Source organism: Trachymyrmex cornetzi, unplaced genomic scaffold, assembly GCF_001594075.2.
Source record: "Trachymyrmex cornetzi isolate Tcor2-1 unplaced genomic scaffold, Tcor1.1 scaffold237, whole genome shotgun sequence".
In the NCBI taxonomy this organism is placed as follows: Eukaryota; Metazoa; Arthropoda; class Insecta; order Hymenoptera; family Formicidae; genus Trachymyrmex; species Trachymyrmex cornetzi.
This window is the reverse complement of record NW_017297029.1, coordinates 506966-518577: the sequence shown is the minus strand read 5'-3', so window position 1 is coordinate 518577 and position 11612 is coordinate 506966.

Genomic DNA, 11612 nt, shown 5'->3' with positions numbered 1-11612 from the left:
CAAGTTACTTTAGCTTTGTTTAGCGTATATTAAAAATGCATTATTGTAAGCAGAATGAAAAATCGGTATCGTCTTACGTGTTCTAGTTAGACTACAGTACGTAATCGTGAGATATTTGTATCATTTTGAATTATTAATCACTCGTTAGATACCAAAGGCAAGTGCCTACATGCGTTTCTAACATCCTATTACGTGCATCGACTTTCTCATTGTGCGCAAACATCTCGGTAGTATCATTCTCAGCGTAATATGGGATAAATGTGTAAATGTATTAAATTAGCATAAATTGCTCGTGATTATTTAGTCCATTGAATCATAGCGTGACGTGAATATTACATTTTTACGCAACTAGTTTTATAATTACACTCTACTTTGATATACGCATACACATATACATACACACAACGAAATTTAAAAAAAAATGGATATTATATTTTTGGAAGATACTCGCAAGCAGTTTTGAAGAAAATAAACATTTTCACTTATTAGAGCGTTTATTATGTAAGTTATTATCATTAAATTAATTGCAGTCTTCTGCGCCGAGTGAATATTACGAATGATTCCGATATTTTGTTGTGAATTTACGTTCTCGAACCTCTCTGCTGTAATTTATCTTGATATCTCTCGACCAGTGCGTAATTTAAGCGCCGTCGAAAAACTATAAAATGAAATATTTCTGTAATTTCTAACCGAAGGCTAACTTAATATGTGTAGCGATAAAGATGTATCACTTCGCAATAGGATCTTATTTAAGGCGGAGCCCTGCTCCTTTCGATAAGAAAGCGATTTACTTCTTGTTGCATATATTATCGTAGATGTATCTATGAATAAATCACTTGACGTCAAAGAAGCCGTTATCTAATTCTCGATAGTATTTTATACTTTTGAATTTATATGATGATAAATGATATTATTGATATTATTAGATTAGATTCTTGATATTGTTTTTCTTTAATTGTTGATATTTGCTTTTAATATCCGATAACGTCCTTGTTATGTGTTATCTCCCTGTTTTTGTTCCCATTATATTTTTAATCGTCATAAAATGTAAAACTGTTTCCAAATTTCGTAAAATTGTTTTAAGTTTATATAGAGGAAAGGCTCCTAGTATGAGGTACCGAGTTCATTTTGGATAAATGCTACAAGCCTATGGACAGAATTTAAAATAATAATAGGTGATTTTCAAGAAAATTTAATAAGCTTTAAAATAATATGTAAAATTTAATTCAAATTCTATTTTTTTTTTATTAAAGAAATGTAAAAAATGAGCAAATCGCGAAGTTAAAAAATTAATCTCCTCCTAATATGAGATGTCCCAAGGAATCGATAATAAAACGCAAAGTACATCAATATTGCAATTATAAAATTTTATTTAATGTTTTTAAAATACAAACAAACACAGCCAGTGTGTGCGCAAAATGAGCTTGCGATGCACTGTACTCAGGATTCGTCCTCAGATAGTTGGAACCAAGCATTGTAGAATGGCATTCGATGTTCATTTCGGTTGCCCTTTTTATTATTGTATAATAACATTTATATACTTTAGCAATGATTTTCACTATGACATAGGAACATAGATTACACAGGCAGACAAAATTTAGGGAAGGTCTTGTGCTTTGAACTTTGAAAGATGGTTGTAGTATTTTGATGCGCTGAAAATGACTAAATTGTCCGTTTTTTTCCATCACTCCATTTTTTAAATAATTCCAAAAACAGTTTTTTCCGGAATTAACTTTTTTATTAATTTTTTCCGACTAAACAAAAAATGATATCAAGGTCTATTTTGCAGCATTTAACTCAGAAATTTTCCAACAATACTAAAAATATTTTTTTGATGCTTATAAAAATATTTTATGCAAACCACAAACAAAAAACTTTGGAAAAATCGCAAAAAACCGGAAAAAATTGAAATTAACAAATTTTGAAATATAAAACCAAATAATTCGAAAGAAAAAATAGTAAAAAATATCGGACAATTTATACTTATAGCTATATGTTTCTAGTTTAAATTCTTTTTTGAAAAACTAATTTCCACCATTTGTTCAGAAGTTATTGAATTTAATCTATAAAGGAATGTAAAAAGCCACTGTGAGAGCACAGTTGTACGTAGTCAAAAATAACGTATTAGGTCATCTTTAGTGTAACAATTATTCATCGGAATCGAAATTGATACGTTGTAACACAATATGGCAAATGCTGTCAATAAATCATCGCTAGGCTATTGTCCCAAAATTAAGAACTTCATTATTGTCTGTTATATAATACTTAGCTGGATACCCAAACGAGAATTCATTCATTTAACTAAAATCGAGTTAGTGTATGGAATTTATGAACTTTTTATCGTAGACAAAGTATTAAAATTGATTGTGTCAAATGGATAAAACTTACATTGTACTCAGCATAACGATGATCCGTTATAACACAATGTAATTATAACAATGTCTTGAGAGCGTGTGATGGGACCTTTCCGAGGGGGTAATCACTCTTGAATTCCGGTGCATGTACAATCTGTCAGAAGTCCGATGAAGTCCAGAGAAGTTCGATGAATTCCGATGAAGTCCGATGAATTCCGGGTGAAGTCCAATGAATTCTGGGTGAAGTCCGATGAATTCCGATGAAGTCTGATGAATTTCGACGAAGTCCGATGAATTCCAATGAATTCCGATGAATTCTGGTGAAGTCTTCAAGTCCGAAATCCAGGTGTACATACATCTATTTTTTGAGTGAGTTACCCCCTCGGACGTTTCACATTACGCAGTATTTATAAGAATGAAAGTTAAACGGAATAAACCAACGCAAACTCGATGATACAATTTATAACTTATTCCCCCCCCCCCCTATACAAATATATAATGTATAAAACAAGAACATATCTATTTTCTCTAAATTAAAATCATTATATAGTAAATCCAACAATCCCATATCATTTTGCATATTAAGTCCATTTTTTGTCTTTTTATATGAATTCCTTCTGAAATTAGTCTTTTATTTAACCCTTGTTCTTTATCTAAAATTTTGATGTTATTCCAATCAAAATCATGATTGTGGTCAATTCTATGTTCTACTATTACAGAGTGTTGTGTGGTGTTCCTATTTATGTAATTCCGATGTTCTTTAATATATGTCTTGAATAACCGTCTCGTTTGGTCCACATAGGAAGCATCACAGTTTTGACAATTAATTTTGTATACCACATTAGAATGTAACAGTGACGGTAAGAGTGTCCTTTTATGCTCTTATAAATGTATTAAATTTATTAATTTCTACGTAAGCCAAACGAACCACTCTATTATTTTTGAAAAATCTTGAATTTCTCTGCTATTGAAGGCATAGTAAAGTATGTAATTAATTGTTGTCAATTTTCTTTCGTTGTATGTTCTTGTTAAGTTGTTTGAATTTGATGTGTAGCCTTTCTTCCGATGCTTTCAAAAATTAGTTTTATATGTTTTTATATGTTTTATATGTGTTTTATAATAAATTAATAAAAAAGTTATTTCCAGAAAAAACTGTTTTTGCGATTATTTAAAAAATAGAGGATGATGGAAAAACCGGCAACGTAGTCGTTATTCAGTGCATCGGAATCCTACGGAAATATCTTAAGTTCAAAACGCAAGACCCCCCCCCCTAAATTTTGTCGGGCTGTGATACTTTTCAATCCAAAAGTATTAAATTTATGATGAAACTAATAGATGGCGTTTATTAGTTTAACAGAAACTCCGCTATCTCATACTAGGCGCCTATCTCATAATAGAGGGTTTTCCTCTATTATTTAATATTAGTGAAAAATTTATACTTTGCACGTAACGATTTAAAATTACTCAGACAACACGAATGTCCAAAAGACGTCTTAAGACACTTAAAAGAGATCTTCGAGACATTTTTTATTTTTTTAAAAGACGTTTTAAAAAAGATATTTTTGATACATTTTATGTTCCAATTTTGGACTTTTTTATTGTCTACAAGGTAAGTTTATTTAAAAGAAATATTTGTATGTTATGTCTTTGATATCGCGCAAGTGACAAAATTTACATTTTTGTATTATTATTCTAATAGACCTAGACGAGTATTCTTGGAAAAACTTGAAAAATTATTTCGAGAGATTTCATCTCTCGAAATAAGGAATGCAGGACGATTTATCTCTCCGTCTCCCGCGAGACATTTTTTGAAAGGGTCGATGTCCGTAGAAATATATTTATCGTGGTGGGAGAGATAGAACGTCAATAAAGAGGAATATGAAAAGTCGGGATAGACATGAATTTCGAACTCAATGTGACGACACGTTTTGAAATGGCGCTCGCACGACATCAGGCACACTTTTTATATAAGTCGTTCAACAATCTTGCATAATTTAGATAATTCTAATTACTAACTCAAATTAACAATCACTAATTAATTTACTAACATTCCAAGCTTTGCAGCCATATGTTTTTGATGTCATTCATTTAACAAGGATCTTCTGCTTCTAGGAAATTCATATTGACGGGATGTTAATAAGATCTTAATTTCAATCGCCAATTGTATGTAAGCTGAAGATAAGAGTCAAATAAGAGTCCAATAAGAGTCAAAAACGTACTTGTAAGATTATATAATATTTTTATTTTAATTATTTATTATTTTATTCGAGCATCAATTACCGCGCTATATTCATATTTACCGCTTTTCTTTCTTTATGCTTTAATATCACCGCAGTTGTACGTATAACTTGTTAGATAATTAATTCTTTTATCATTTTTGTTTTTTTCGGATATAATTTCCAAATAAAATATTGAAAATGTTTTTCTTTTCTGTCTACGATTAACTTTTTCACGTATTTGACCTAGGTAATCGCAACAAGTATTTCTTTGTTGTAATGAGAGCTGCGAAACGACGAGAATGCAAACGTGTCAAACTGTTTCGCATATATAAGTATCGTGATGTATTTCCATATCGTGAAGAGTAGACGGATTGGTTATCATCTCAACGATGATAGGAATGAGTCAATTTAAACTTTTTTCGACCCAACGTATATTATGCTATTTTATTTGTGAAAAATGAATTATCGCTATAACGCGGTTTCGTTTTGCGAGATCCTACGAACTATATTGTACTATCGTAAATTGTCCATAATTTTATTAAAAATAAAATAATGTAGAAGCTTTTATAAGATAAATCATAAATTATTAAGGTAGTAAATTAATTACATTATACATACAAAGATAGTAAATTAATTATATGAATTATTTAAGATCAATGATATTAATTTGATAATAATGTTAAAACGTGTCAATTATATTCCTATATTAAAATTGGCGTGTCACATTTTTTTTTGAAGCCTCTTTTCAAAGGGATGTTGGAGTATTCCGATTTCGATGTGGCTTCGTATTTGGTGGTTCTAGGGCCGGTATTCATAGTCAGATCTTATATTCAAGACCGTCTTAAGTACAGTCTTAAGAAGTCACGAACCAATCAGAGGGCTGTATTAGCGTCTTAAGACATTACTTAAGACGGTCTTGAAATAAGAACTGACTATGAATACCGGCCTAGGGGTCGCTCGTTCCGAAATCGTGATAAAAATTTCGAAATTCAAAGTGGCTGAACCAATATGGCGGACGGAATTCTTAAAGATTTTCCGATTTCGGTGAAATTTCGTATAAGGAGGATTTCGGGGTTGTTGATTTCGAATCCGGGTTCAAAATTTGAAAAATCAAAATGGCTGAACCAATATGGCGGACAAAATTCTTAAAGGTTTTCCGATTTCGGTGAAATTTCGTATAAGGGGTATTTAGAGGTCGATGATTTCGATTTAGTCTTCAAAATTTGAAAATTCAAAATGGCTGAACCAATATGGCTGATAGAATTCTTAAAGGTTTTCCGATTTTAGTGAATTTTCGTAAGGGGGATTTAGGGATTGCTGATTTCGAATCAGGACTCAAAAACAAGTGGATGATAAGGCAGATGATAATGAAGGAGAGGGGAAGTAAGGATGGGACAAGGGGGGAGTGTGGATAGAAGGAGGATGGTGGAAATGGGATGAAGATAGAGAGGAATTAAGGGATGGAAGGGGAAAGAGGTGGGGGGGAGGGGTTAAAGAGGGAGAAAGGAATAAGGAAGATGAAACGGATAAGAAGAAGGGACAGGAGAAGGGAGGAATAATGGTGGGGGGGTGAGAGGGGATAGGGAAGGTGTAAAGGGTAAGGTTAGGTTAGGGATAAATAGAGGAGAAAGAGGGCAAGAGAGAGGGATGGAAAGGGAGAGAGAGGAGAGAGAGGGTCGTTGATTTCGAATTCGGACTTAAAATTTGAAAATTCAAAATGGCTGACCCAATATGGCCGACGGAATTCTTAATGGTTTTCCGATTTCGGTGAAATTTCGTATAAAGGGTATTTAGAGGTCGCTGATTTCGAATTAGTCTTCAAAATTGGAAAATTTAAAATGGCTAAACCAATATGTCTGATGGAATTCTTAAAGGTTTTCCGAATTAGTCTTTAAAATTGGAAAATTCAAAATGGCTGAACCAATACGGCTGATGAAATTCTTAAGGAGGTTGTAAGGCAAATGCAATATGTTAAGAACTATTTGAAAAAATTACAGACTATTCTAAATTTCATTTAATAATAATATAAAAAAATAGAAACAATTGACCATCTGGATCAAAAGTTATTTAAATAAGTAGTTGTATTTTTTAAATTTGTACTCTAATATAAATATATGAAAATGTATTATAAAATAATGATAAAAATCTCAATTTTTTATATAAATATTCTAGAAACTCAACAATATTTTTGTAAAGTTATCTTGAGATGCAGACATTAATTGTTTAGTAAATAAATAAAATTTGTTATTTGTTATAAACTAATGGTGAATCTCAATGAAACTTTGCATAAGTCATGTTTAGTACTTAATATATTTATATAAAAACATTTAAATTTTTCTTATTATTTTAACAATTTTTGTTTATAACAATAAAACTAATAACAAATAAAATAAATAACCTATAAAAATGTGTTGCTCAATAAAACCAGAATGTTATGAACACAGCTTTCACATGTATGTAGTTTGTTTAAAGCGAAAATATTAATATATGTGTTTTATGCCCTTACAACCTCCTTAAAGGTTTTCCGATTTTGGTGAATTTTCGTATAAGGGGGATTTAGGAGTTGTTGATTTCGAATCAGGACTCAAAAACAAGTGGATGGTAAGACAGGTGGTAATGAAGGAGAGGGGAGAGTAAGGATGGCACAAGGGGTAGTGTGGATAGAAGGAGAATGGTGGAAATGGGTTGAAGATAGAGAAGAATTGAGGAATGGGGGGGGGAGAGGTGGGTGGAGAGGGTTAAGGAGGGAGAAAGAAATAAGGAAAATGAAACGGAGAAGAAGAAGGGACAGGGGAAGGGAAAATAATAGTGGAGGGGTGAGAGGGGGGATAGGGAAGGTGTAAAAGGTAAGGTTAGTGGTAAGAAGGGAGGGAGGGGACCAATGGAGGGGGGATGGAAAGGGGGAGAGAAGGGAGAGAGAAAGTGATAGAGAGTAAATGTCATAGGGGTGAGGAGGGAAGTGGAGAGATTCATGATGAGGATGATGAAAATAAGTGGGAAGAGGGTAATGATGGTAGGTGTGTATGTGAACATGGATTTGAAAATAAAGGTGAAGAGAATGGCGGAATGAATGGAAGGAAAGGTAGAGGGAGTAAAAACGGTGTTAGGAGGGGATTTCGAGAACGGGGAGGGAGAGGGAAGGATGAGAGAGGAGATTGAAGGGGAGGAGGAAGAGAAAAGAAGGTCTATGGACAGTAGAAAAAACAAGGATGGCAGTAAATTGGTGGAATTTATAAGAGAGAGGGGTTAGTCAATACTGAATGGGAATATAAAAGGAGACGGAGAAGGTAATTGGACATATACAGGGAGAAGGGGGGAATCGATGATTGATTATGTGTTAGTGGATGAGGGAGCGAGAGAGGAGATAGAGTATATGGAGGTAGGGGATACATTAGAATTGGATCATCATCTTTTGGTTGTGGCATGGAGGGGAGGAAGGGAAAAGGAAAAGGGGAGGGAGGGATGAGGAAGGGTTGTATTTAGGGAAATGTTGGGAAAGGTAGTATGGAGGGAGGGAAAGGGAACGAGAATATGAAGGAAACAAAAGGAAGAATAAGGAAAATTTTGGGAAATATAGAAAAGGAGAGGGATAAGGAAAGGAAGAGAATGGGATGGTGATATAGGGGATGTAGAGAAAAGAAGGAGGGGGCGAGAAGGGTATTAAGGGAGTGGAGAAAAGGTAATGGGGGGGGGGAAGAATACAGGAAAGAAAAAAGGAATATAAGGAGATGTGTGAGGCAAAGAAAAAAAGAAGAGAATGAGAGATGGGAAAGTAAAGTGGAGGGAGCTAAGAGTGAGAGGCAAGTATGAGAAATAGTAAACAGGGAAAGGAAGAGATGGAAGGGGATAAATAAGGAGAGAATGGGAGGAATATTTCAAGGATTTGTTAGGGGGGAGGGGTCGAAGGGAGAAAGGGGAAGGGAGCGACAAGGGATAGAGAGGGAGCTAAGTAGGGAGGAGATAAGGAAGGTGACCAGAAACTTGAAAGATGGAAAGGCAATGGGGATAGACGGGATTCCGAATAAGGTATGGAAATATGGCGGGGAGGGGATGGAAGAATGGGTGTGGAGAGTGTGTAATGAGGTTTGGAAAGGGGGGGATGGCCAGAGGAATGGAAGGAGGGAATGGTAGTACCGGTTAGGAAAAAAAGGACAGGGAGAGGAGGTAGGCGACTATAGGGGGGTGTCGATAATGCCGTCAGTATATAAGTATATACGGAGGCGTTGTCGGAAAGATTGAGGGAGAAAATGGAGGGGAAGGGGTTAATTCCACCGAATCAGACAGGTTTCAGAAAGGGGTTGGGGACGTTGGATAATATATATGTTGAATTTTCGGGTGGCACCCAATTGGACAGGAGCCACTCACAGCGCTTGAGACTACAAAGCTCCTAGGCACCTGGTCGCTGTGATTGGTGGTGTCCAATCGAGCCGTGATCAATCGGGATCACCCCGAATTTTCTAATAAATAGACAGGTAAAGAAAAAAGAGAGAAAACTGATAGCTTTATTTGTGGATTTGGAAGCGGCAGTTGATTCGGTGGATAGGGGAGTATTGATAGAGGCACTAAGGCAGAGGGGGGTAAGGGAAGGGCAGGTAGAAAGGATTGGTGAGCTATTAAGAGAAATAAAGAGTAGAGTGAGAACAGGGGTGGGGGAATTAGGACAAAAGTTTTTGGACGGTGAGGGGGGTAAGACAGGGGTGCCCGCTGAGTCCGCTGTTATTCAATGTAATGACGGCGAACTTGGAGGAGGAGATGGAAAAGGTGAAATGGGGCGGGGGTGAATTTGGGGGGTAGGAAGGTATATGGGTTAGCATACGCGGATGACATTATGTTACTAGCGGAGAAGGAGGGGAGCATGAGGAGCATGATAGAGAGATTAGAGGGCTATGTGGATAGGAAGGAAAGGGGAAGGAGTAATAAGGTGGATTAGAGATGGAAAGGAAAGGGGATAGAGGAGATAGGACAATTTAAATATCTAGGTTATACGTTGCAGAAGAATGGGGAGGGGGACAGGACGAGCGAAGGAAAGGGTGAGAAAGGCGGCGGCATTGTTGGGACAGATGTGGATTGGAAAGAAGAGATTTGGAAAGGACTGGAAGAGGAGGATTTGGTTATTTGACGCATTGATTTGGGCGTAATATTATATTTCATAATGTCTAAAAAGGAGAGTATAATGGAGTAGCGCGCGCAGGGGATGTGCTAGTTGTATTAAATAATAAAACTTTTATATATTTATGTTAATTTTCATATAAGGGTATATCAAAAGTCTGAAAGCGGTCGAATATCTCGAAAGCAAAGAATTTTTCAGAAAAATATTCCAGACAAAAGTTGTAGGGTTTAAAAAGATCTATTCACTGATCACATCCATTTGACCTTAAGTGGCGTCACCAAGGTCAAGTTAAAGTCAAATTGATTTTTTTTAATGGAACGTCCTATTTTTGATGGCAGAATCTAATAGCTGGTGTCAAGAGCTTTTCAAAACACTGTAATAAAGTCATTTTTTATTATGCGCTTTTCGAATTATAAGGCTTGAAAGTTACAATATCGCCGCGACATTAACATTACGCAAGTGTCCGACTAATGGCTAAAACCTCTTGAATGCTGTTCAGGATTATGTCCTGGATAACATTTATCAAGATTTGAAAAGCCATTAGAGGTTGTACTTTTTATTTTCATTTTAACTGTAAAAATGAACTTTTAATGCAAGAATGAAAATAAGAGGAATAAAATCTCTAATGGTTTTGATCTTGACAAATGTTATTCAGGACATGATCCTGAACAACATTCAGCTATTAAATTCTGCCATTAAAAATAGGGTGTTCCATTTTAAAAAATTGATTTGACCTTAACCTGACCTCGACGACGCCATCCAAGGATGTGATCAATGAATAGAGCTTTTCAAATCCATTTTCGTCTGAAACATTTTTCCCAAAAATGCTTTGCTTTCGAGATATTCGATCATTTCCAGACTTTCGATACCTGTATGGATGTTTTAAAATAAAATATATAATTGTACACATAATGCATTAGGTATAATATATTATTTATTTTGACTAGTATTTTAAATATATCATCTGTATGTGATTTTACATTTATTTCCAAGAGGATTATTATACATAGATAAGAGATTATTTAAAAATAAGAGTTGGAATAAGCAATAATTCAATAATGAAAATTTTTTTTAAATTATTAGGAAAATATATCCATGCATAAGAAATAACACGATCTAAATTCAATTCAAATTGTGCGTCTTTCAGAAAATTGTAATTAATATGCCAAACTGCAGTGAGTTGCAACTGTTGCAAGTCGCAACTGAAGCGAGTTGTTTAATTCAGCTCATATAACCGGTATAACTACAGTAATCGAATAATACGTAAGTGAAAAGTTGTGCAAGTACAATTCAGTAATTGAATAATCTTATTAAACAATTCGGCTTACACGTACATATATACATTCGAACACCTTGTAGAATAACACGTGTACATTATTCAAAATCGCAAACTGTCGCGAGCGAGATCGCCCGTCCGCCGTCGCCGAGCCGAGCGGCACCGGCCCGCACGCGCAGTGCGCACCAGCCCGCAGTCCGCACGGCCCGCACCGGCAACTGGCAAGGCAGGCGCGCAGACTGCGCAGAAGCGCTTCGAGACCTTCGGGTACCTTCGCGTGTCCCCGGCAACGGTCGGTCCGCTGGAGCGCACCGCCCGCGCCGCGCGGAGTTTGGAGTATCGCTCGCGCGCAGTCCTCAGCACTCTCCAGTCCAGCACTCTCAGCAGTCGGCAGTCGGAGCAGTCCTAGCTGCGACTCCGATCGTGTCGAATGTTATGCGTTTGGCAAGCGAACTGTAGAGTTCCAAAAACGCTTTTGCCAAACGGCTGAGCGGTATCGAGTATTTATCGCGCGTTCGTAATAGTTCGTATTGACGCAAAGACATCGAGTGAGAAAATTGGCTCCGTCGAGTGACCGTTGCACGTTGCGCGCCGCGCCGTATCGTGTCGTGTCACGACGTATACGGCGTCATCGGGCCGAGAAGGACGGACGA